At 37.9% G+C, this 21,051-nt stretch overlaps 1 pseudogene across 1 annotated transcript in view; it reads right to left on the bottom strand.

The window, feature by feature from the left end:
• The window catches only part of LOC311184655 (nck-associated protein 1-like), a 69,632-nt pseudogene that overhangs the window by 31,169 nt on the left and 17,412 nt on the right, over positions 1 to 21,051 (bottom strand). Inside the window, exons 11-17 of the transcript in view lie at positions 20,719 to 20,834; positions 20,110 to 20,210; positions 19,810 to 19,942; positions 19,339 to 19,420; positions 19,104 to 19,162; positions 18,752 to 18,896; positions 17,247 to 17,259 (exon numbers count right to left, since the gene is read on the bottom strand). The product of the transcript in view is annotated as a nck-associated protein 1-like (transcript). The remainder of the gene's footprint in view (positions 1 to 17,246; positions 17,260 to 18,751; positions 18,897 to 19,103; positions 19,163 to 19,338; positions 19,421 to 19,809; positions 19,943 to 20,109; positions 20,211 to 20,718; positions 20,835 to 21,051) is intronic.

The raw sequence follows: 21,051 nt of genomic DNA on the forward strand, positions 1-21,051 counted from the left end.
CTTTGATTTTATTTATTTATTCTTTTAATAACTTTTTTTTGGCCTTCTTTCATTGTTATTCATCCCTCTGAGGTTCTGGCTTTAGGACTCCTTGTAGTATTTTTTGGAGTGGGGGTTTAGTCGTAATGAAATTCCAGAGTTTATGTTTGTCTGGGAAGGTCCTTATTCTTTCTTCAAAGAGGAAGGAGAGCTTTGCAGGATAGAGTATGCTTGGTTGGCTTTTGTTTTCTTGGAGTCTGTTGACTATGTCCATCCACACTCTCCTTGCCCGTGGAGTTTCTTCAGAGATGTCTGATGTCAGTCTGATTGGTTTTCCTTTGAATGTTATCTGTTCCTTCCCTCTTGTCAGCTTCACTATTTTTCCCTTGGATTCTTGTGAGCTTTACTATTAGGTGTCTTGCTGTATTTTTCCTTTTGTCATGGATTTGGTGTTCTTCTTGCTTCTTGTATATCAATTTTCAGCTGCTTCTTCACATTTGAGAAGTTCTCTTTAATTATTTCCTTGAATAATTTCTCTGTTCCTAGGTCTTTCTCCTCTCCTTCTGGGATTCCTATAACTCTTATATTTCCTTTCCTCATGGAGTCAGATAGTTCCCGAAGTCTTTCTTCGGTCTTTTTCCTTTGTACTTCTCTTTTCTTTTCTGTTTTTGTTCTTTGTATTTCTGTGTCTTTGAGAGTACTTATTTGTTCTTCCATTTCATCTATTCTGCTTTCATTGCTTTTCTTTAGCTCCTCCATTAATTGTTTGATCTCATGCATTTCTTTTACTTCCCTCTTTAGGGACTCAGTTTCATTCTTCTGATCGTTGATTATTTTTCCCTTATCATTGTTTTCTTTATGACTTCTGTCAGTTTTTTAATCATGGCAATTTTAAATACTCTTTCTGGAAGGCTCAGAAGTTCTTCCAAGTTATTGTCATTGCAATCTGGTGGGTGGTTTTCTTTTTGTGGTGTGCCTTTTTCCTGAGGAGTTGCTGGGTTGCATGTAGTTTTTCTCCTCCCTACCACCTGTTTTCTAATTTGCTGTATGCCTTGGGACACTGTGTTGCTGGTACTTGCCGGCATCTTTTTGGTGTGCTTTTTGTGGGGTTCAGAAAATGGTGGTCTAAACAAGTCAAATACTGTTATGCCAGAAGTCTAGTGAGGCAGTGGTATTTTGAGTATGTTAATTGTCGCTATCACAAAATATTTCCTCCTTCTCTGTTTAATTATAAAGGTGTGTCTTGAAGTCCCACAAACTTCCCTGGAGGTGGGGCAGCTGGATTGCACTCTGGGTTCCAAATCACTGGATCCCTCTCTTGTTTCCAACTTTCTGCCAGTCAGGACCAGGCTTGTGGGGGCCTTCAGCTTACCTCTGACTGCACAGGGAACCTTTTCCATCTGGTCCCACAGGGAGCCTTCTGCCAGTTTCAAGCAGTCTTTATTGAAGAAAGGTCCCTGTTCTAAGGTGGCAATGTGGGGATGCAGTCCCCTGTGCGCCCGGTCTGCCCTGGCTGTGGGTGCCCGCTCCCCCTCTGGTCTTGGACTGCAGGCCAGAAGGGGCCTGGCATGGGCGAACTTTCCAGCTCACCTCTGGCTCCTCTGGGGACCTTCTGCTGGTTTCAAGCAGTCTTTACTGAAGAAAGGTCCCTGTTCTAAAATGGCGATGTGGGGACACACTCCCCTGCGTGCCCGGTCTGCCCCGGCGGTGAGTGCCCACTCCCCAATTTGCGTTATTTTTTATATTGATCATTCTTGTGCAGAGAATTTGAAATATTGGGGAAAAATAACATTGATTTTGACCAGTCTGTCAGTGTGTTACTAGCAAGGGTATAGAGAAATGTAAATACAGAGAGATGAAGAAAAGGAAAAATGCAGAAAACTGAATGTAAAGCCCCTAAAAGTAGAAAGAACGTTGTTCTTCGTTTTCCTTTCTTATAACACCAGCACCTATGTACTAATGAAATAATGTTCTATTTCATCTCTGCCCTGTCTCCTAATAAACCTGGTTTACTCCATCCCATTAAGTCACAGAAGGCTGCTCCCTCCCATAGTCCTACTATTCTCTTCAGTGTCTGGAGTTTCAAACTCCATTATAAAGGACTGTGAGCATCTTTGGCATTAAATAGGCAAGTAATACAGAATAATTCAAATGGGACTGAGGAAAGTCTCAAGAAAGATATGGAAGACAGTGATAAGCAAATTGGGAATTCCACACCATAGAGCACCCAAAAACAAGCCCAATGGTTCTTTGCCCATAGCAAAGGTGCACAGTCAGAGGCACCTGTGTCTGTTGTTTCAGCTCCTCTAAGTCTTTGGTAACCACAATTCATGGTGCAGGCTTGCATACAGGAGGAACACTCTCTTCACCACAGTCCTTTCTTTCTTTACTTTTGTGTATGTGTGTGTGAGAGAGAGAGAGAGAGAGAGAGAGAGATTGGGCTTGCTTTATTTTTTTTATTTGACATCATTGTTCATTTTTAAACAATGTTTGCTTTTTTTTTCCCTCCTCAGGTGTAGTCCCCATAGAATTTACTTCCCCAATTCACCCTTGTACCATCACCACAGTCCCTATAAGAAAGGACTGCATCCAAAATAAGTCAGAAGGAAAAAGGAAAAATATCAGATGCAGTCCTTTCTTATGATCTTATGATCTTTCCAATTTCTGTCATTCTTCACAGCCCTAGTTGTCCCCACTTTCCTCTAACCTATGAAACTTTTATGTTTTTCTAGGGAAAATTGACTTAAACTTCTTCTATTCTTCCCAGTTTATGTTTAAGACATTAATTTTGTGCTGTGAGTTTTTAGAGCTGATGGCTATTAAACTAACAAAGGCCAGTCTCAATGGTGATGTCCTGAGTTAGCTTTTGTTTGGCCTTATATGAATGCAAGGTGCAGTGGTCCCTGTGGGCTTATAAGGAGATTCTGCTTATTTGATTTTAGCAAATATAATGTTTGATAAAAAGTCATTAATTTCAATAAAGTAAAATTCAATTACAGCAACTATAGAAATCTAATTAAAATTGTGGTTTGTTACAAGCAACATAAAATGCAATGTTAAAATAATAATTAACTATATTGTAACTATTTAGCACTTCAAAATATGCTTGTTTGCTTGAACAACAATCATGTGTTGACTTCAGGCTTATTAGTACTTTTGTGGAAATTAATATTATCTATTTTCTTGTAACACTAAATATTGGCATATGTATTAAAAAGGGTGTAGGTACCTCTACACTGAACAGGACATAAGTAGCCTGTAATTAAAATAAATTTTACATTCTCATTTGAAGTACTTTGAAACATCATTTGATTATGCAATGACATACATATTTTTGATAATGCCTATCTTTATAGGTCATTAAACATTTAAAATAAAATAGTATAACTGTATGGACTAGTGGTATACAGATGTTTGGTTTGTAATGAAACTAACATTAAAGAGCATGGCACAATTAAAGATTCAGTGAATTATAACTTTAGATATTCTTTTTTTACATAGAATAATTATTTTGACTTAAAGATATGATTAATTGCATTAAACAAATGCATATGTTCAATTTTTTAAAAAGATTTATTTATTTATTTATACAAGCATTGTGTACAGTCAGAAGCGCAGGAGGGTGAGAGAACTCACCAGAGCCAAAGCGGGGAACAGAACAGGCAGACCGACGAAATACACTGCTGAGGGGAGCAGTGGGAATGGCAGGAGAGGTCTGTCACACCATGTGGGACCCTCGCCTGGGGCTTGGGATTGAAGCGGTGCTGCAGAAACTTCGGGCAGCTTTGCAGCCCAGCGCTCAACCTCTGCGCCACCAGGGGAGGCCTGTATATGTTCAATTTTCAATTATAAAATAACTATAAAATATTCAACTTAATTCTTTAAAATTGAGGCAACTATAAAACTATTTAATAAATGCAAAAACTAGATACATCTTTGAATTTTTAAAAGAATGAGCAAATAATAGAATCTCAGATATATGAAGAAGAGGGAAAATTATGAATAGACAAGTTATGAATAGAAAGTCATAAAATATCAGAAACTAAGCAACTTTAAGATAAATTAGAAATGAGAAAACATTTTGTTACCTGTCCATAAAAGAAAAAGAGACAAGATAGTGTCTACCAAGACACACAAGAGATTTAGTTCAGTGCCAGGAGCATATTAGAAACTCATCACAGGTTTATTAGACAATGAAAAGACATAAATAAGTTATGAAAGGAGGATCTATGCTTTACATTGAATCTGAAGACTTAATCCTAATGTACAAATATTGTTTGGGTATAATACTCTTTCAGTGCTTGAAATAGTTTGTTTCATATAAAAGACTGCTTGTTTAACCAAGGTCATGTGTTGACACTCTTTACTATTGGAAAGAGAAAATATGTATGTGACACAGAACATAATTTAAGCTTTTTAAAAAGTAAATCATAAAGCAGTGTCTACAGTTACTTAGATTCTGTCAATGGATTTTTCTCTAGTCATATTCATCGGAAAACTAAAATTACCATTGTTTTTGTCTGGAACATAATTGTGGCATAAGGTATTTTAGAAATATAAAAAGTCAATGTTGCCCAAAAAGCTATAAGGATAAATGTCCAAATATTGAGAAATGTTAGTATAAATATGTACATCAAATTAATTCAATTTAAAAGGCAATGTAATCAATTTTTAAAATTCTTACAAAGAGTAGTATTACAATGATATATGAGAATAAATATAATACATAGGCTTTAGAAAGTTAGAACAGAATAACTTTTTAATTTATTAAAATTGTAGAATTTGAATTTTCCTGTTATCTCTGACCAACATAATTGTTTTATAAAAAGTATTGTCAAAAGCCTTTCATAAAATATATTTGTATACATAAATTTTCCAAAGTTGGTATTTGCTGTATATTATTTTGAAAACTCTGACGTGAAATTATTATAAGCAATTACATTTTCTAATGCTGAATCTACATTTTTTCATTTGTTGAATAAATGAGTATCTTATTTTTTAATAATGGTGAGATCTAATAACTTTCAATGCATTTTCCAATGTCAGTGTTTTCTTGTGAATTTGTGAAAGAGCCAAGGGAAGATATTTTTGAGCCTTGTTTTGCTTTAGGTCATATTTCACTTGTTTCAGGTCATCACTCTGATAGAAGAGATGGATGATAGGTACTTTATAGATGGAAAGGAAAATTAGTTTAAGACAGTTCATCAATATTCCTTATGCAAATTATATGGCTGTGTAATTTTTACTGCAATTATTGGTAACTAGTTAATCTAAACTTTGGCATTAGTTAAGGACAATGAGCTGAAGGAATATGCTTTTTTAAAAAAAAATCAATGTTATTTTTCTCTATTTCCTGAGATCTGACCTAATAAAATAATGCTTACAATTATCCAGTCACAGAATTCTTATTATTTACATATAAAACCAAGCTCCTTTTCTCTATCAGCAAAAAACTTGTATTGTGATAATGATATTAGCAGGTAGAATTGGGACTCAGTCCTAATGAAACCTTCCAAATATATTTAAAAACATTAACTGCTCCCAAATTGTGTTTGACTTAAGCAGTTGGCATTAACTCTAACTCCATTTATTAATGTCATCACCTTTGCTCCCTATTTTTCTTTTCCTTTTATAGTTTTTAAAATCTATAAATCATTAGTTCTGATAAGAAGCTGAACAGATCGAACAGATTCCCCTCATATACATATCCTTGAGCTGAAGAAGAAGCAGAGAAGGCACTCCTGATTTTGTTCTTTTTAATTTTATTTATTTCCATGATAAGTTTCATTAAATGTGAGAGACATAGAATTTTAAGAATATCGGTATTTTAGTGAAGGGGAGATCCTATACCTTTAAATTACAAACAACTTTGTAAGCCAGTGTTACCTCAATCAAAAAACAAAGAGTAAGGAAACAAACAAATGGAACTACATGAAACTAAAAAGCTTCAACATCCCAAAAGAAACTATCATTAAAATGAAAAGACACCTTACTGAATGGAAGAAAGTATTTACCCATCATACATCTAACAAGGGGCTATATTCAAAATCTAAAAACAACTCATACAACTTCAACAAAGAGGAAACAAATGGGCAGAAGAGCTAAATAGACACTTCCTCAAATAAATGCCTACAAATAGCCAATAGGTATCTGAAACAAATGCTCATCATCACTTTTCATCAAGGAAATGAAAAGCAAAGCCAAAATTTTCTATCATCTCTCACCTGTGAGAATGACATTAAAAATATCAGAAACAGCAAGTTTTGGCAAAGCTGTTGACACACTAAACTGTCATACAGTGTTGGTGGGAATGTACTGTTCTAGTCCCTATGGAAAACAGTATGGAGGTTTTTCAAAACATTAAAAATAGATCTACCACATCATCAAACAATTCCACCCCTAGGTATCTACCCAAAGAATACAAAAACACTATTTTGAAGGTATATGTGTACTATGTTCATTGCAGCACTAGTTACACAGCCAACTTATGGAAACTTAGTTACCCAATGATAGGTGAGTGGATTAAGAAGATGGGATTATGGAACATACTCCACTACCAAAAACAAACAAAACAATGAACTCTTGACATTTTGCAACAACATGGATGGCACTAGAAGGGATTATGCCATAAGCTGGAAGGGGAAGGACAAATACTGGATGGTTTCATATGTAGAATATAAAGAAACAAAACAAAGAGCCAGACAAAGCTGAACCAAAACCCCTAGAAGTCTGACTGTAAAACTGAGATTATCAATGGGGAGGAGGAGGGTGACAAACAGAACTGACTATGCTAGAAGTCTACGGATGCCTTTGTGGTAGGTGTGTGTGTTCTGGTAGCATGTATCTAAGGAGGTATGATTCTAAATTTCTGAATCGTAATTTTTTTAATTACTTTTTTTTTAAAGATTTATTTATTTATTTATACAAGCACTGGGTACAGTCAGAAGCACGGGAGGGTGAGAGAATTCACCAGAGCTAGAGCAGGGAGCAGAACAGGCCGACCGACAATATACACTGCTGAGGGAAGCAGCGGGCATGGCAGGAGAGGTCTGTCACACCATGTGGGATCCTTGCCGGGGGCCAGGGATTGAACTGGTGCTGCAGAGGCTGCGGGCAGTTTCACAGCCCAGTGCTCAACTGCTGTGCCACCAGGGGAGGCCCTGAATCATGTAATTTTATAAACAAATGTTATCTCAATACACACACACACACACACACAAGGTATCCGATAAACATTTTTAGTAGATGAGGGGGCAAAAAAGAACAGGGATAGCTCATCTTTTTTCTTTTTCTTTTTAGATTTATTTATTTATTTATTTATTTATTTATTTATTTATGTGTTTTTATTTATTTATTTATCTATCTACTTATTTATTCATTTATTTATCTATCTATTTCTTTCTTTCTTTCTTTATATAAGCACTGGGTACAGTCAGGTGCATGGGAGGGTGAGAGAATTCACCAGAGCCACAGCGGGGAGCAGAGCAGGCAGCAGGAGTACACAGTGTACAGAAGTACATTGTTGAGGGGAGCAGCGGGCAGCACGAGAGGTTTGCGCGCCATGTGGGACCCTCGCCCGGTGGCTGGGGATCGAACCAGCGCTGCAGAGGCTGCGGCAGGTTCGCAACCCAGTGCTCAACTGCTGCACCACCGGGGAGGCCCAGGGATATCTCATCTTGAATGTTGAACAAATTAAAGTGAGTATGGCTAAAATGGGAAACCATAGAAATGTGAAAAACTAAAAGAATGATGAACATTAATATAAATGTGTTAGGACACAGTTGTTGAAAAACAAAACTGCTTGACAATAAGCTTATGGGTGTTTTGGATATAGGTGTGATGTAAAAGTACTTGGATGTAGCTAGAGGTAAACATCTCAGAACATCATTCAGTTTAATTCTGCTAATTATCAAATCTAGCATAATTTGCAGACTGAGGATCTAGGACTGTTGTACATTTCGATGGTTGTTTTGAGTGTCACATAAGCAAATATGGGTGTAATAAGGGAAGAAAGTGAGTCAGGTCATTTTAAGTTCCTGAGGAATATTGGTAGTTCTTTTTTTCATTTAAGATTTATTTTATTAATACAAGACCTGGGGTACAGGCCAGAGGCACGGGAGAGTGAGAGGATTCATCAGAGACAGAGCGGGAAGCAGAACAGGCAGAGGGACTGAAAGCACTGCTGAGGGGAGCAGCAGGCGAGACAGAAGAGGTCTGCCATGCCATGTGGGTATCTCCCTGGCCGGCGGGATCAAACCCGCGCTGCGGAGGCTGTGGACAGCTTCACAGCACTGTGCTCAACCCACTGCACCACCTGGGAAGGCCCAGTAGATTTTTTCTTTAACATGTGTATACTAGAATCTGAGCTTTTATCTCCAGAATTAAATTTTGAAAATGTCATTAATTTTCCTAGAGCTCATATCTAAACACTATCTGTGTTTGATACTTGTGATTATATGACTATGGTTATGTAATCCACAGACATTAGGTCAGTGATTATCCCTTATTATATTCTGCACCCCCTTCCATTCTATATTAGTGCCATTTTCTTGTATTCTTGTAATCTTTAGGACAATTGTAAAAATCAGGAAGAGTTATTGTTAACTACATAGGTGTTAGCATTTTATGTATCTCTCTTATTCAAAAATCATTTATTTTAGTTGTTTGCTATTTGGCTAAAGATATTTTAAAGGATGAGGATGACAGAGCTCTCATGAAAGATGGCACTTACTTGGAGAATAGACATAGGGACTCAGTATTACTTAATCTGTAAGATGTGAAACAAAGATGATCTTCTTTGTAAATTACCGAATAAGGTTAGTCAGTATTTTCTGTATTCTTTCTTTAGAACTATTGCACTTATTTTTTATATAAATTAATAATGTCTTTAAAATATGCCTTAGTCTCTGAATGTTGTCTCTGAAAACTCAGTTATAATGTTCATTAAATTTAATCATTTGGAAAATAGCAATGTATTTTTTGAGATATTTATTGCTCATATATAGTATACATATTATATATACAAATACATAAACATACATTTACATATATACATAATAATTTATCAATATCATATATGCATGTTGACCAACACTTAAAATTTATCTTAGTACCTCAGACATAGTTTTTAGTACTTACCTGTAGAGATTAAAATATCTATATCTAAACTTCCCTAAAAATCTAATATAATAGCACTCTACAAGGGCTTGGAAAACCCTATTTTTAAGAAGCTCTAATTGCATCTTCACAGACGGATTGAGAAATACCAATGTACAGATGCCAATAATCCTAACATTTAGAAATTATTTGACTATTACTTTGTTCTACTTATTAATTCAATCTTTATAAATATGTGTATATGTATAAATATAAATGTGTATGTGTGTAAAGCTTTATATTACATATATAAAATTGAAGTTATATAATAGCTTTATAACTTTATACACACATACACACACACACAAACTCTCCTATTGCTTTCTGGGAACAATGGGAGATAATTTTAGCTGTGAATCAGAGGGCCATCATATTAATTTTCCACGACTGCTTTAACAAAGCACTGTGTACATGTGTTCTCTCACTTTTCTGGAGACCAGAAATATACAATCAAGGTGTCAGCAGGGACATGTACCCTCTAAAGCCTCTGGGAGGGAATCCCTCCTTGTTTCACCAGCTTCTGGGAGCACCTGGTGTCCCTTTGCTTGTGACTATGTAACTCTAATCTCTGCCTCCATGTTCACAGGTTCTTTCTCTGTGTATTCTAGTGTTTCAGATCTCCCTCACCTTTCTCTTCTAAGGTCCTCAGTCACTGGATTTAAGGCTCACACTAAATTTGGTGTGATTTCATCTTGAGATATTTAATTTACATTTTCAAAAAATCTATTTCCACAAATAAGGTACATTTGCAAGTATGGGGCTTGCACATATCTTTTTTGGGGGACAAATTCAACCCACTACAACAACATATGGTTATTTTCATTTTAAAAGCTTTACCTGTCATTAATCATTGGAGAAATCCATGGCTTTTTCAGTAATTAAACTCAAATAGTGACCCATTTCTTTAACAATATCTGACTTACAAATCATTTATTTACATCTAACCCTGTTCTTACAGAATAATCTGGATTATTAATAGCATTTTTAAATGCATCTGCATATGACTGCAGAATGTGGCATGTGAAATTTGGTGAAAATGGCCACCAAATTTGTATGCAACTGAATATGTTTATATGCAAGTGAATGCAAATCATGGATACTCCCCTGATATTAAGAGATCATGTGATCTTTTTTTACAACTGCAGAAAACTGGAAAGGCCAAACATTTATGAAATGTTTAATGGTCCTATAAGAAATATATATGAAAAGTGAGTTTACAAACCTTTAGTAAACCTAGGTAGAGATTCCATCATTTCCTCTTTGCTCACACCACTCATTTTTAGCAACAACACTTTGTCCAGGACAAACTTAATCACATTGGGGAGACTAACTGAGGATTTCTGATTCAGTCATATTATGTCTCCAAGAAATTTAAAAATAACCTTTAGGTACAAATCATCCCTGTGGTCTTAGGTACTGGGACTGAAAGATTATAGTGAGATCAGGCCGGATTAGATGATCTGGCAATGTAAGCAGTTTAAAAAGTATAGAAGTAGGAAGCAGCATTTCAGCACTGTGCTGAAAAAGTTGGATTTACAAAGGTGAATGAAACACATAGACAAGAACATGCAGATAGGACCAGATACAAGGTTGTATGTGATGTGTGAGTGGGGGCCAACAGGACTCCAGATCCTGGAGATTTCATCTGGGACCTACATCTGGGCCCTCTGAGGTTTCTCTTGATCATCAACCCAAATCTGAATGTGTGCTAAATAACTTGGCATCATGCCACCTGAGACATTGTTCTCATTTTATAGCTTTGGCTTGTAGTGGCTGTTGTAGAGTCATTTACTGTTTAGTAACCCAACTGTTACCAAGATAAAACTTGAAATCAAAGCGTAAACCCCTTGAAGTTCAAAACAGCTGAAAAAACTGCACTTAAGATAGGAAAAGAATGGGTTTAATACCTGATATGACTACAGTTACTTAATGTAAAAAGATGAATATTATTAAAATAGTCAGTTCTTTCCTGGATGTATTAAAAAATACAAGTTTAATACAAAGCATGCAAATGGAACACAAATGCATGCTCACATTTAGTATAAAGTGACTGAAAATACTTTATCCCTAGGAAGCTGAATGCTTTCTCCGCACATATTTATACAAAGTGTTGCATTTTGAAACATTTTTTTCAGTAGTGAAAATGTGAGCTTCTATTTTGTATATGTCAAGTAATTACAGTTCCTAACTTTTTGTAATGGTAATTATACCAATATAATAAACACATAATAGTAAATATTATTATTGAAAGTTTACTAAGGATTGAGTCCTGAAAACTCACTATGCCATTAACACTCAAAGCAATTCTCTAATGTGTGCTATTAATATTATTAGTGCCCACACTTTCCAGATGAAGAAATTGAGATTTGGAGATTTAAAATACTATCCTAAGGATACAAAAATAAAATGTGATAGAAATGGGTTATCAACCCAGGACTGTGTGATTACAAATCCTATAATTCACTGACTTACTAATATCACTGAGATTTCACAACAATCCAATCAATATCTTACTATGATTTCATTGAAATTATATTCAGGAATAAACTCGGACTTAACTAGTTTCATGAGGCAAATTCACGGTGTTCCTTTAAAAATTAAATAGTCACCATTAGTTTAAATTGGATGCTATCATCATGTATTGAAAACTTCTGTAATAAGGATGTGTGAGCTCTAAAGGAAGAGAAGCTCAGGGAGTTCTTGATCCAAATTTACCATAGGGTGTCCCTGATGGCACAGGAGGTTGAGCGCCGCACTGTGAAACTGTCGGCATCCTTTGTAGTCCGGGTTCGATCCCCGCTGGCCAGCAAGAATCCCACAAGGTGCAGCAGACTTCTCCTGTCTTTCCCGCTGCTGCTCCCCTCAGCAGTGTATTTCGTCAGTCTGCCTGTTCTGTTCCCCGCTCTGTCTCTGGTGAATCCGCTTACCCTCCTGCGCATCTAGCCTGTACCCCGGTTCTTGAATAAATAAATAAATCTTTAAAAACTACAACAACAGGGCTTCCCAGGTGGCGCAGCGATTGAGCGCTGGGTTGCGAAGCTGCCCACTGCCTCTGTGGCGCTGGTTCGATCCCCGGCTGCTCCCCGGCCACCGGAGGAGGGTCCCACATGGTGCTCAGACCTCTCCTGCCGCCCGCTGCTCCCCTCAGCAGTGTACTTTGGTCCTTCTGCCTGCTCTACTCCCAGCTCTGGCTCTGGTGAATTCTCTCACCCTCCCACGCTTCTGACTGTACCCAGTGCATGTATAAGCAAAACAAACAAACAAACAAAAATAAAATAAATAAATAAATAAAGCATGCCTCTATTAAAAAAAAAAAAAAAGAACAACAGCAACAAATTTACCATATATGATCTTACCCAACCAAATAGCCTTTAGGGGTGGAGGGTCTCAGTTCTTTGGGTGTAAAACAGTAATAATTAATTTTACTAACTTTGCCTAGGTGTTGTGAAGATTAATGAGTTAATTATGTCCAGAACACATTCTATAATTCTTTAATAACAACTACATGAAAAATGTTCAGTACAATATTGAGAATAAGAAGAAAGCTGTGTTGATTATGCACACTACTTAATGTATTGCCATAGGGGCTAGGATTATGACCTTTCTTATTTTAATATTACTGAGAGTGAAATACACATAACGACAAGAGTCTGCAAAGATGTTTGTGATATGACTGGAAGGGAGTATGCCACTCAAAGTAACAACTGCCACTACAAGCTAAAGCTATAAAATGAGAACAATGTCTCTGGTGGATGGTGCCAATTTATTTAGCAACACATTCATCATTTAACACATATCATGTGTAATTTGGAGGGAAAGGAAACAGAAGGACATAAAAATTCTTATCTGGCCTCCCTGGTGGCGCAGGTGGTTGAGCGCAGCACTGTGAAGATATGCTCAGCCTCTGCTGTGCGGGTTCAATCCGGCCATGGAGATACCCACATGGCACAGCAGACCTCTCCTGTCTTGCCCGCTGCTCCCCTCAGCAGTGTATTTTAGTCAGTCTGCCTGTTCTGTTCCCCACTCTGTCTCTGGTGAATCTTCTTACCCTCCTATGCATCTGGCCTGTACCCCTGTTCTTGTATGCACGAATAAATAAATCTTAAAAAAAAAAAAGAATTTAAGGAAACAATCTCAAACACTGTTGGTTAGTTTAGAAATATTAAAAAAAATTCTTATCTGATAAAAGCTTTATATTCTAAAAATAAGACAAAGAAATAAGGGAAAAATATACATGTTTTCACAAATAGCAAAGGCTAAAAAGGAAATAACACAGGTAAGATGTACCTATCAGTATGGTCTGGATGATGCAAGGAAATTGGCCATATGAGTACTTGCACGAAGATGGAGTGTTGGAGACAGGAAACAATAAGGGAAAGAAAGACTCGCTGGCAGGTAGGAGCTTGGCATATCTCTGGAAAAGCAAAAAGGTTAGTGTGACTGGGGCATGACATGCCAGAGGGAGCCTGCAGGAGATGAGGGAAGAGTGGCAGCTAAGGGACACATCACATAGGACCTTCTGCCACTTAAGTGTTAGGAAAACCCAGTAGGAGGTTTTAGAATGGGCATGATGTCTTATAAAAATCTCTCTAGCTGTTAGGTTGAGAATAGATACACTGAAGCAAGAATGGCACACATTAATCTTATGTATTGTTATATAACCACTGTTACTTCAATAAAAATTATATCAAAAAAGAGAGAAGGGAAAATACTGTTGTGTTCCAGATGAGATAGGATAGTGATGGGCTGGAAGAGCAGTTAGTGGTGGTAACAGGTAACCAAAAGGCTTGGATATGTTTTGAAGTTTGAGTAGACAATTTTTTCTGATGGATTATAGGAGGAGAGTAAGAGGGGAAAAAGCACTCTAAGATGATTCTTAGGGTTCTGTACTGAGTTAAAGGAGAGAAAACAGCTTAAATTGATATAATAGTTTACCAATATGATATATGGGGAGCCATGCTAAATCCTCATTTCAAAACAAGCAAGAATAAAGAAGATCCATGTTGGTAAAGATGCAAAATATTGGGTGCTTGGGGATCATACAGAACAACTTTGGAATTTTCCAAACATGTATGTATATGAAAAGTAGCAGTCATTTGTGAGAAGTGATTATTAAGGGATGAAGATGCTAATTACATAACATGAAAAATACTTCAACCATCAAAAGTGTTCCATAATTTGTATCTTGAATTGTTACATTGAAGTTGAAACATCAAAAAATTAAAATGTTAATATACTAAGCAGAGAGAAATTTTAAGTAAAGCAATGTAGTTTTTCTATATCTGGAAGATTCCACGTAGATATCTGCTAACACAGGAACACATTCGACTCTCTGTTCTTTCAAAGGTCCAGACCCAAGGACCACAGGTGATAAATTGTATTATAGGAAAATGAAAGAACAACACATCACAAACAGAGTTTGATATGAACACAGGTATGGTCAGGGAGATTCAACAGAATGAGGAAAATGTGTTTGCAAAATAATTAGATAACAGGTTTCTATGCCAAAGTGGGGGTAAGAGGAAAGGTACAGGGAGAAGTGAGCAGGGAAGAGGATGGAAGGAGAGAAGGGAGGGGGGGAAAGAAGGAAGGAGGAAGGAAGCAAAAGGAAGGAAACAAAAGAAAGAAAAATAAAAGAAGGAAACACTGCTGACTTTGGAATATAAACAAACAAAAATAGATAAAGAGAAGAGTGAAGAGTGCTAATCTCTTTATATCAACAACTTGTATGAAACATGTCACTTGGGAGCATATGGAATTAGGGAAGATACAGCTAGTCTGGAAAAAACAAAAAGAAAAAAGAAAAGAAAAAAGAAAAAAAGAAAATGGTGCACAAAGTAAAAAGGGGCAAATTCATTGGAAATATGCTGCTCAACAATTTCCCATATTTTGTTCCAGTTTTGAATCAGACCTATAAACCCATTAATTCAATACATTCCAGGACAATTAGAACCAAGTGAAAATTAGACACAGAACCCTAGAAGTCGGTAATGAATAGCAATCCTGCAACACATGAACAGGCAGAACAGGTGAGAGTGAGCACTATGCTACAGGAATAAATTTTCTTACAGTATTAACATCCAAGAGGCTTTCCTCTGCACAGTCATTGCGTTTGCCTGGAAAAATGATTTACCAGTCTCTATTCTTTTGATATGTCACTATGGGTAAAGAACTATGGAGACAATTTACATCTCTTATGGAACTAATACACTTGTAGATGCAAACGATAACAATATTTGCAAATAATACACATTAAATATAAGGAGTTAAAAACTATCACTTTCTTTTTTCCTGAAAACCAAAAATATAAAATATATTTAATACCCTTTTATTGGAGAAAAAGTTTTTCCTACTAAATACTAAAATTCTTCAATTAAACCTGCATGGCAGATAAAAATCACAATTTGGAGCTCCCAGCTTGGCTTTTTACTTCTATTTAAAGAATATAGGGTTTGGGCCTCCCCGGTGGCGCAGCAGTTGAGCACTGGGCTGTGAAGCTGCCCGCAGCCTCTGTAGTGCCAGTTGGATTCCCGGTCACTGGCAAGAGTCCCACATGGTGTGGCAGACCTCTCCTGCTGCGCCCGCTGCTCCCCTCAGCAGTGTATTTCGTCAGTCTGCCTGTTCTGTTCCCCACTCTGTCTCTGGTGATTCCTCTCACCATCCCACGCATCTGGCCTGTACCCTGGTTCTTGTATATATAAATAAATCTTTTTTTAAAACAACTTTTTTTTTAAGATTTATTTATTTATTCATACAAGCACTGGGTACAGTCAGAAGCACGGGAGGGTGAGAGAATTCACCAGAGCCAGAATGAGGAACAGAACAGGCGGACTGACAAAATACACAGCTGAGGGGAGCAGTGGGCACTGCAGGAGAGGTCTGCGCACCATGTGGGACCCTCACCGGCAGCTGGGGAGCGAACTGGCACTACACAGGCTGCAGGCAGCTTCACAGCCCAGCGCTCAACCGCTGCACCACTGGGGAGGCCCAAAATAAATAAATCTTAAAAAAAAAAAATGTGCATCAATTCCCTCATGCATGCTCCCGTAATAAACCTTGCCTGGTCCAAAAAAAGTAAAGTTAAAAAAATTGAAGGGGCATCCCAGGAGGCACAACAGTATGGCACAACATAGTCTCAGCACTATGAAGCTATCCACAGCCACTGCAGAATGAGTTGAATCCCTGGCCAGGGAGCTACCCACATGGTGCAGCAGACCTCTCCTGTCTCCCCACTGCTCCCCTCGGCAGTGTATTTCAGTCAAACCACCTGTTCTGCTCCCCACTCTGTCTCTGGTGGATGTTCCAACCCTGCCCCCCAGCACCTCTGGCCTACACCCCAGCTCTTGTATGCATAAATAAATAAAATAAAAATCTAAAAAAATAAAAAACTGTGAACCCATGCAACCAAAGATTATCAAACTGGATAAACATGTGGACGTTGGCTCACATGCTAACAGTTATTCAAATACTATGACCACAGATGTCCCACTCACATGGTCCAGTTGGCAGCAATCACATGGTGAATATTAAATCATAAAGGGATTTATATTTTAATAGGGATGACTCTCGATAAAGTGATTTGATGTTATAGTGGTCAAATCATAATGCTGAGATCTACTGTACTAATTTACATCCCTCTCAAATTTTGATGGTCAGTTTCCAGAAAAACTCTCAGATTAATTTCATGAGACTGATTTTTCTCAACCTTATATCCTCTCAACTTCATGTTCTCTCTTGTTACGCTCCTTACATTTGTAATTCTATGTTGATGTCCTGTTCACACCTACAATGACTACAGAGAGCAGAGATAACATATTGTATAGCTGTTTGGTCCCACAAATGGCAGAATTATGCACAACAGTGGTCAACATTAGCATATGTGAACGATACCTAATGAAGAAAAACTAATTTTCATCTTTAAAGATCATATTCTCCAGCTCTCTCAACTACTTTCAGTTCTCTCCCCTAAGCCTCCAAATTCCCTATGTCTCTTTTTAAGTCCAATATTCTGAGAAAAAGTAAAACTAAAAAAGGTTCTAAAGATAACAGTGAGAGGAAAATGGACTGATGTATTGACGAGTGATCCCTAAACAAGGAAGGCTGTATGGTACCCAGATGACTTTCCTAAAGAAAACCAGAAACAAAGGGAATCAACTTTGTGTTCCTATCACTTGGTAGCAACTGAAATGAGTGAGCTATTGAGCTTAAACATCTTCCTTTAAGGCAATCACAAAGAAAACAAGAATTTTCCTTTGTCTTGGGGAATTACTCCAAAGCTATGTATGAAAAATAGTGAGGAGCAACCTTCAAGTCAGTAGGTGGCGCCCAGAGCCAAACTGATGATAGAAAGTAGAGCTGACTCCACTTGATGGTAAGAGGTGAAGCTTCTTACCCCCCCAAGCAGGGGCTGATGGGAACCAGGGCCGGAGCTGAGACTTCTGGCAGTTAAACAACTAGGGCTTCTGACAGTTAACTGTTGAGGTTTTGGGGAAGTTAAACTTTTGGGGTTTCTGACCAGGTAAGCTGCTGGGCTTCTGAAGGTTACACTGCTGGGGAGCAGGGGTGTCTATGGAGAAGCCATCAGCTTGTTACATACGCCTTTGGCTTGGACCTCAGTCTCTGCTCAGTGGATGCTATCAGGGGTAGGAGAGACAGCATCTGGTTATGTGCCAGCCTATAAATCTTCACCCCCCCCCAATTTCCCCCTCCTTGTGTAAATAAATCCTGTGATTGGTTCACACTGTGCCTGCTTTGGGATCATGTCCTGTAGTCATAAGCACAAGGGGGAGGACCCACCAACCAGGTCATTGCCCCCAGGTTGGCTTGGTTTCAGCCTGGCAAGAGGCCAAGTGTCTTTAAAAAGAGTTCTGCTATAAACATAGGGATGCAGGTGCCCTTTGGAATTAATGTTTCTGTGTCCTTTGGGTAAATACCTAGGAGTGGAATTGCTGGATCATATGGAAGTTCTATCTTTAGTAGGTCAAGAAATCTCCACACAGCTCTCCATAGTGGTTGGACCAGTTTGCACTCCCACCAGCAATGCAGGAGAGTTCCTTTTTCTCCACAACCTCGCCAAAATTTGTTGTTGCTAGTTTTTTTAATATGTGCCATTCTCACTAGTGTAAAATGGTATCTCATTGTAGTTTTGATTTGCATTTCCCCAAAAATAGATGACTGGATCAAGAAAATGTGGTACATATACACAATGGAATATTACTCAGCAATCAAAAAAGATAAACACATGCAGTTTGCAGCAACATGGATGGAGCTAGAAGGGATCATGTTCAGTGAAATAAGTCAGAAAGAAAAAGAAAAATACCGGATGGTCTCACTCATAGCAGGAATTTAGAAAACCTAAAAAAGGGAGCAGGAAAAAGACTAATTATAATAAAGTAAAAATCAAAATCAACAAGCAACTGTAAACCAGAGACACACTAAGGGTGGGGGAAGGGCACGGAGAAGAAGGACTAGGGTCAAAATAAGGGGGAGGAGTTGCAATTGTATGGGGAATATAACCAAAATGAAAATGTATACATTGTGCAAAAATGAAAAATGATGTAAGAATTATATAAAATAAAATATTTTTTTTAAAAAAGAGTTCTGAATGAGGACATACCAGAAAGTAGACAGGTCTGAAGTTTCCACCAACATTTTCTCTACTGAGTCCAGCATTTGGGAGTGAAAGATGATGAGGTCATCACTTTGGCTAAGTCAGGGTTCTCATGGAGGTGCAGGGGTGCCTTAGCCACACTGGTATATGCCTATGGTTGGAGTTGAGAAAAGGATGGAGAAAAACAAGATCAATAAAAAGGGCGCCCAGTGTTGGGACTACAGTTAGACTGGGGTTTATCCTGTCCAGTAATTGGTTTTCTATGTTGAATTGCTCCATATAGCAGAACAGAGGTGGTAAAAAGACATGGGGAGGGAAGAGCTTGAGAATGAGGGACTATTAACAAGAACAGACCGATCTGTAGGTGGAACCAGCCCAGCCTCAATCTAGAGAATTCAAATTTCTCTCCATTATCAACTGTAAGAAAAACAGATGTTTACAAGAAAAAAATAAAACAACAGCCTAATATCCAACTGCACAGAATGATAGGTACTCTTCAAAGTCATCTTATCCCAGTCCTGACCTCAACAGGTCAGAAAAAATAAAAGCTCCCCCACACACATACCCTGCCTCTTCCACTGGCCTCCACTTACCTTGTTTGGGATTCAGAGAAGAGAGAGTGCTGACAAATGAGGACACGATGATGGACTCCTCCTCAGGACACACGGAAATGTTCTAAAAGAGAAGTTGGAGTTACCATCAAGGGGACATATATTCCACCAGCATAGAAACAAGAACCCCCAGACTCAAGCCCATGTATGAAGGTGAAGAACTGAGTGTCACAAACAGCAAGAATCAAGCAAGAGATGGAGCAAACTTCCTGAGTTCCCTGCCACACTAGCACCCAATTCTTCTTTATTTTTCTCTCCTGTTTCTATGTAGCTTTATGTATTAAAAAATAAAAAGGCTGCTGAGTTTATTTGTCCATTTTCTTTTAACAAATGTAGAGGGAAAAACAGGCATTTTGACATACAATATATACAGCATGAGATCCAAAGTGGATATGCAGGAGAAATTACCAGGCATCACACTAAAATTTCCAAAGTATTATCAATTAAACATACTTGAATGGCATCACTGAGCACAAGGGCATTGAATCTGGCCAGGTACTGAAGGTGGTACTGCTGGGTCACTTTGACGTTTCTTCAGATCAGAGCCTTAATCTCCTCCAATAAGAAAGGCAGCTCTGCAATGCTCCTACCAAGTCAAGGATGAGAACAGAGAGATGCATGAGACTATAAATATGAACTGAGACAGAGACAGTGATAACAGGGCAGAAATTGAGTCTCTGAGGTCATGTGATAGCTCCCTGTCCATTTCCCCAATCTCACTGAAGGTCAAGTTTCTTAACCATGTCAACTAACGAGTCAGCATAGTCCTCTGGTGTCTTTGTCTTAGTGACATTTTTTTGTGTGACGAACCAGCCAGGTGACCTCATCATGAATGAAGGACAGGGCCATGAAAACTTAAAGGGCCTAACAGAAGGAATGGACTATGAGAATTTTCAAAGTTAAAAGTGGGTTTCAAAGCGCAGCGAAAACTGTATGAGAATACCCATATGGATACAATTTTTAGCCACACCAACAATAGTGCCCAATAAAAAACAGAGACTCACAAAAAACTATTTCACACAGAATCAGATGGACATAATGTTGACATAGCTAACAATCATCAATACCCTTTCCTCCCTATCAAACTAAATTTCAGAAATACTAAGTATTTATATGGTTAAAATAAAAGCAAACTGCCTTAATTAGTTCATACTCAAACAGAGGCTAAGGTAATTACACAAATGGCTAAAATGCATTATATACTATGACAGTGTTAAAAAAAAAAAAAGGAAAGATACAAAGTTTTGGGGGTTCCCATTAAGAGTCAAAGAAATCATATATAATTATACAAATAGATCACAAAAGACTGGGAAAGGCAAAAACTCATGAATACCAAGTCATTTCCCATTCAGAATCTTTTACTACTGGCCATCCTTCCCCTCCCAACATTGCTTTCTCTTGCCTTGGGACCCATCAGTCCTGGTTCATCAGTTAGCACAGTCTCCAGCTCTTTCACTGCTATCCGCAGAAACTGGCCACTGGGAAAGGAAACCAAAGAATATCAACTTTCCACTCCCCTTAAGATCGCTGAAAGGCAGTGCAGAAGAGCCTGCATTTAGGAAAGGGTGTCAGGAAGGAGAAGGTTCAATGTTAAAGTAAGACTTGGTAGGAAAACACAATGTGAAGCAATAGCACACGGGAGATGGGAAACAGAGCCCCCATAGCGTGCCTCTGCACAGCTGCTTGGTTGCAAAA

Source organism: Talpa europaea (assembly GCF_964194135.1).
Source record: "Talpa europaea genome assembly, chromosome: 15".
Classification (NCBI taxonomy): domain Eukaryota; kingdom Metazoa; phylum Chordata; class Mammalia; order Eulipotyphla; family Talpidae; genus Talpa; species Talpa europaea.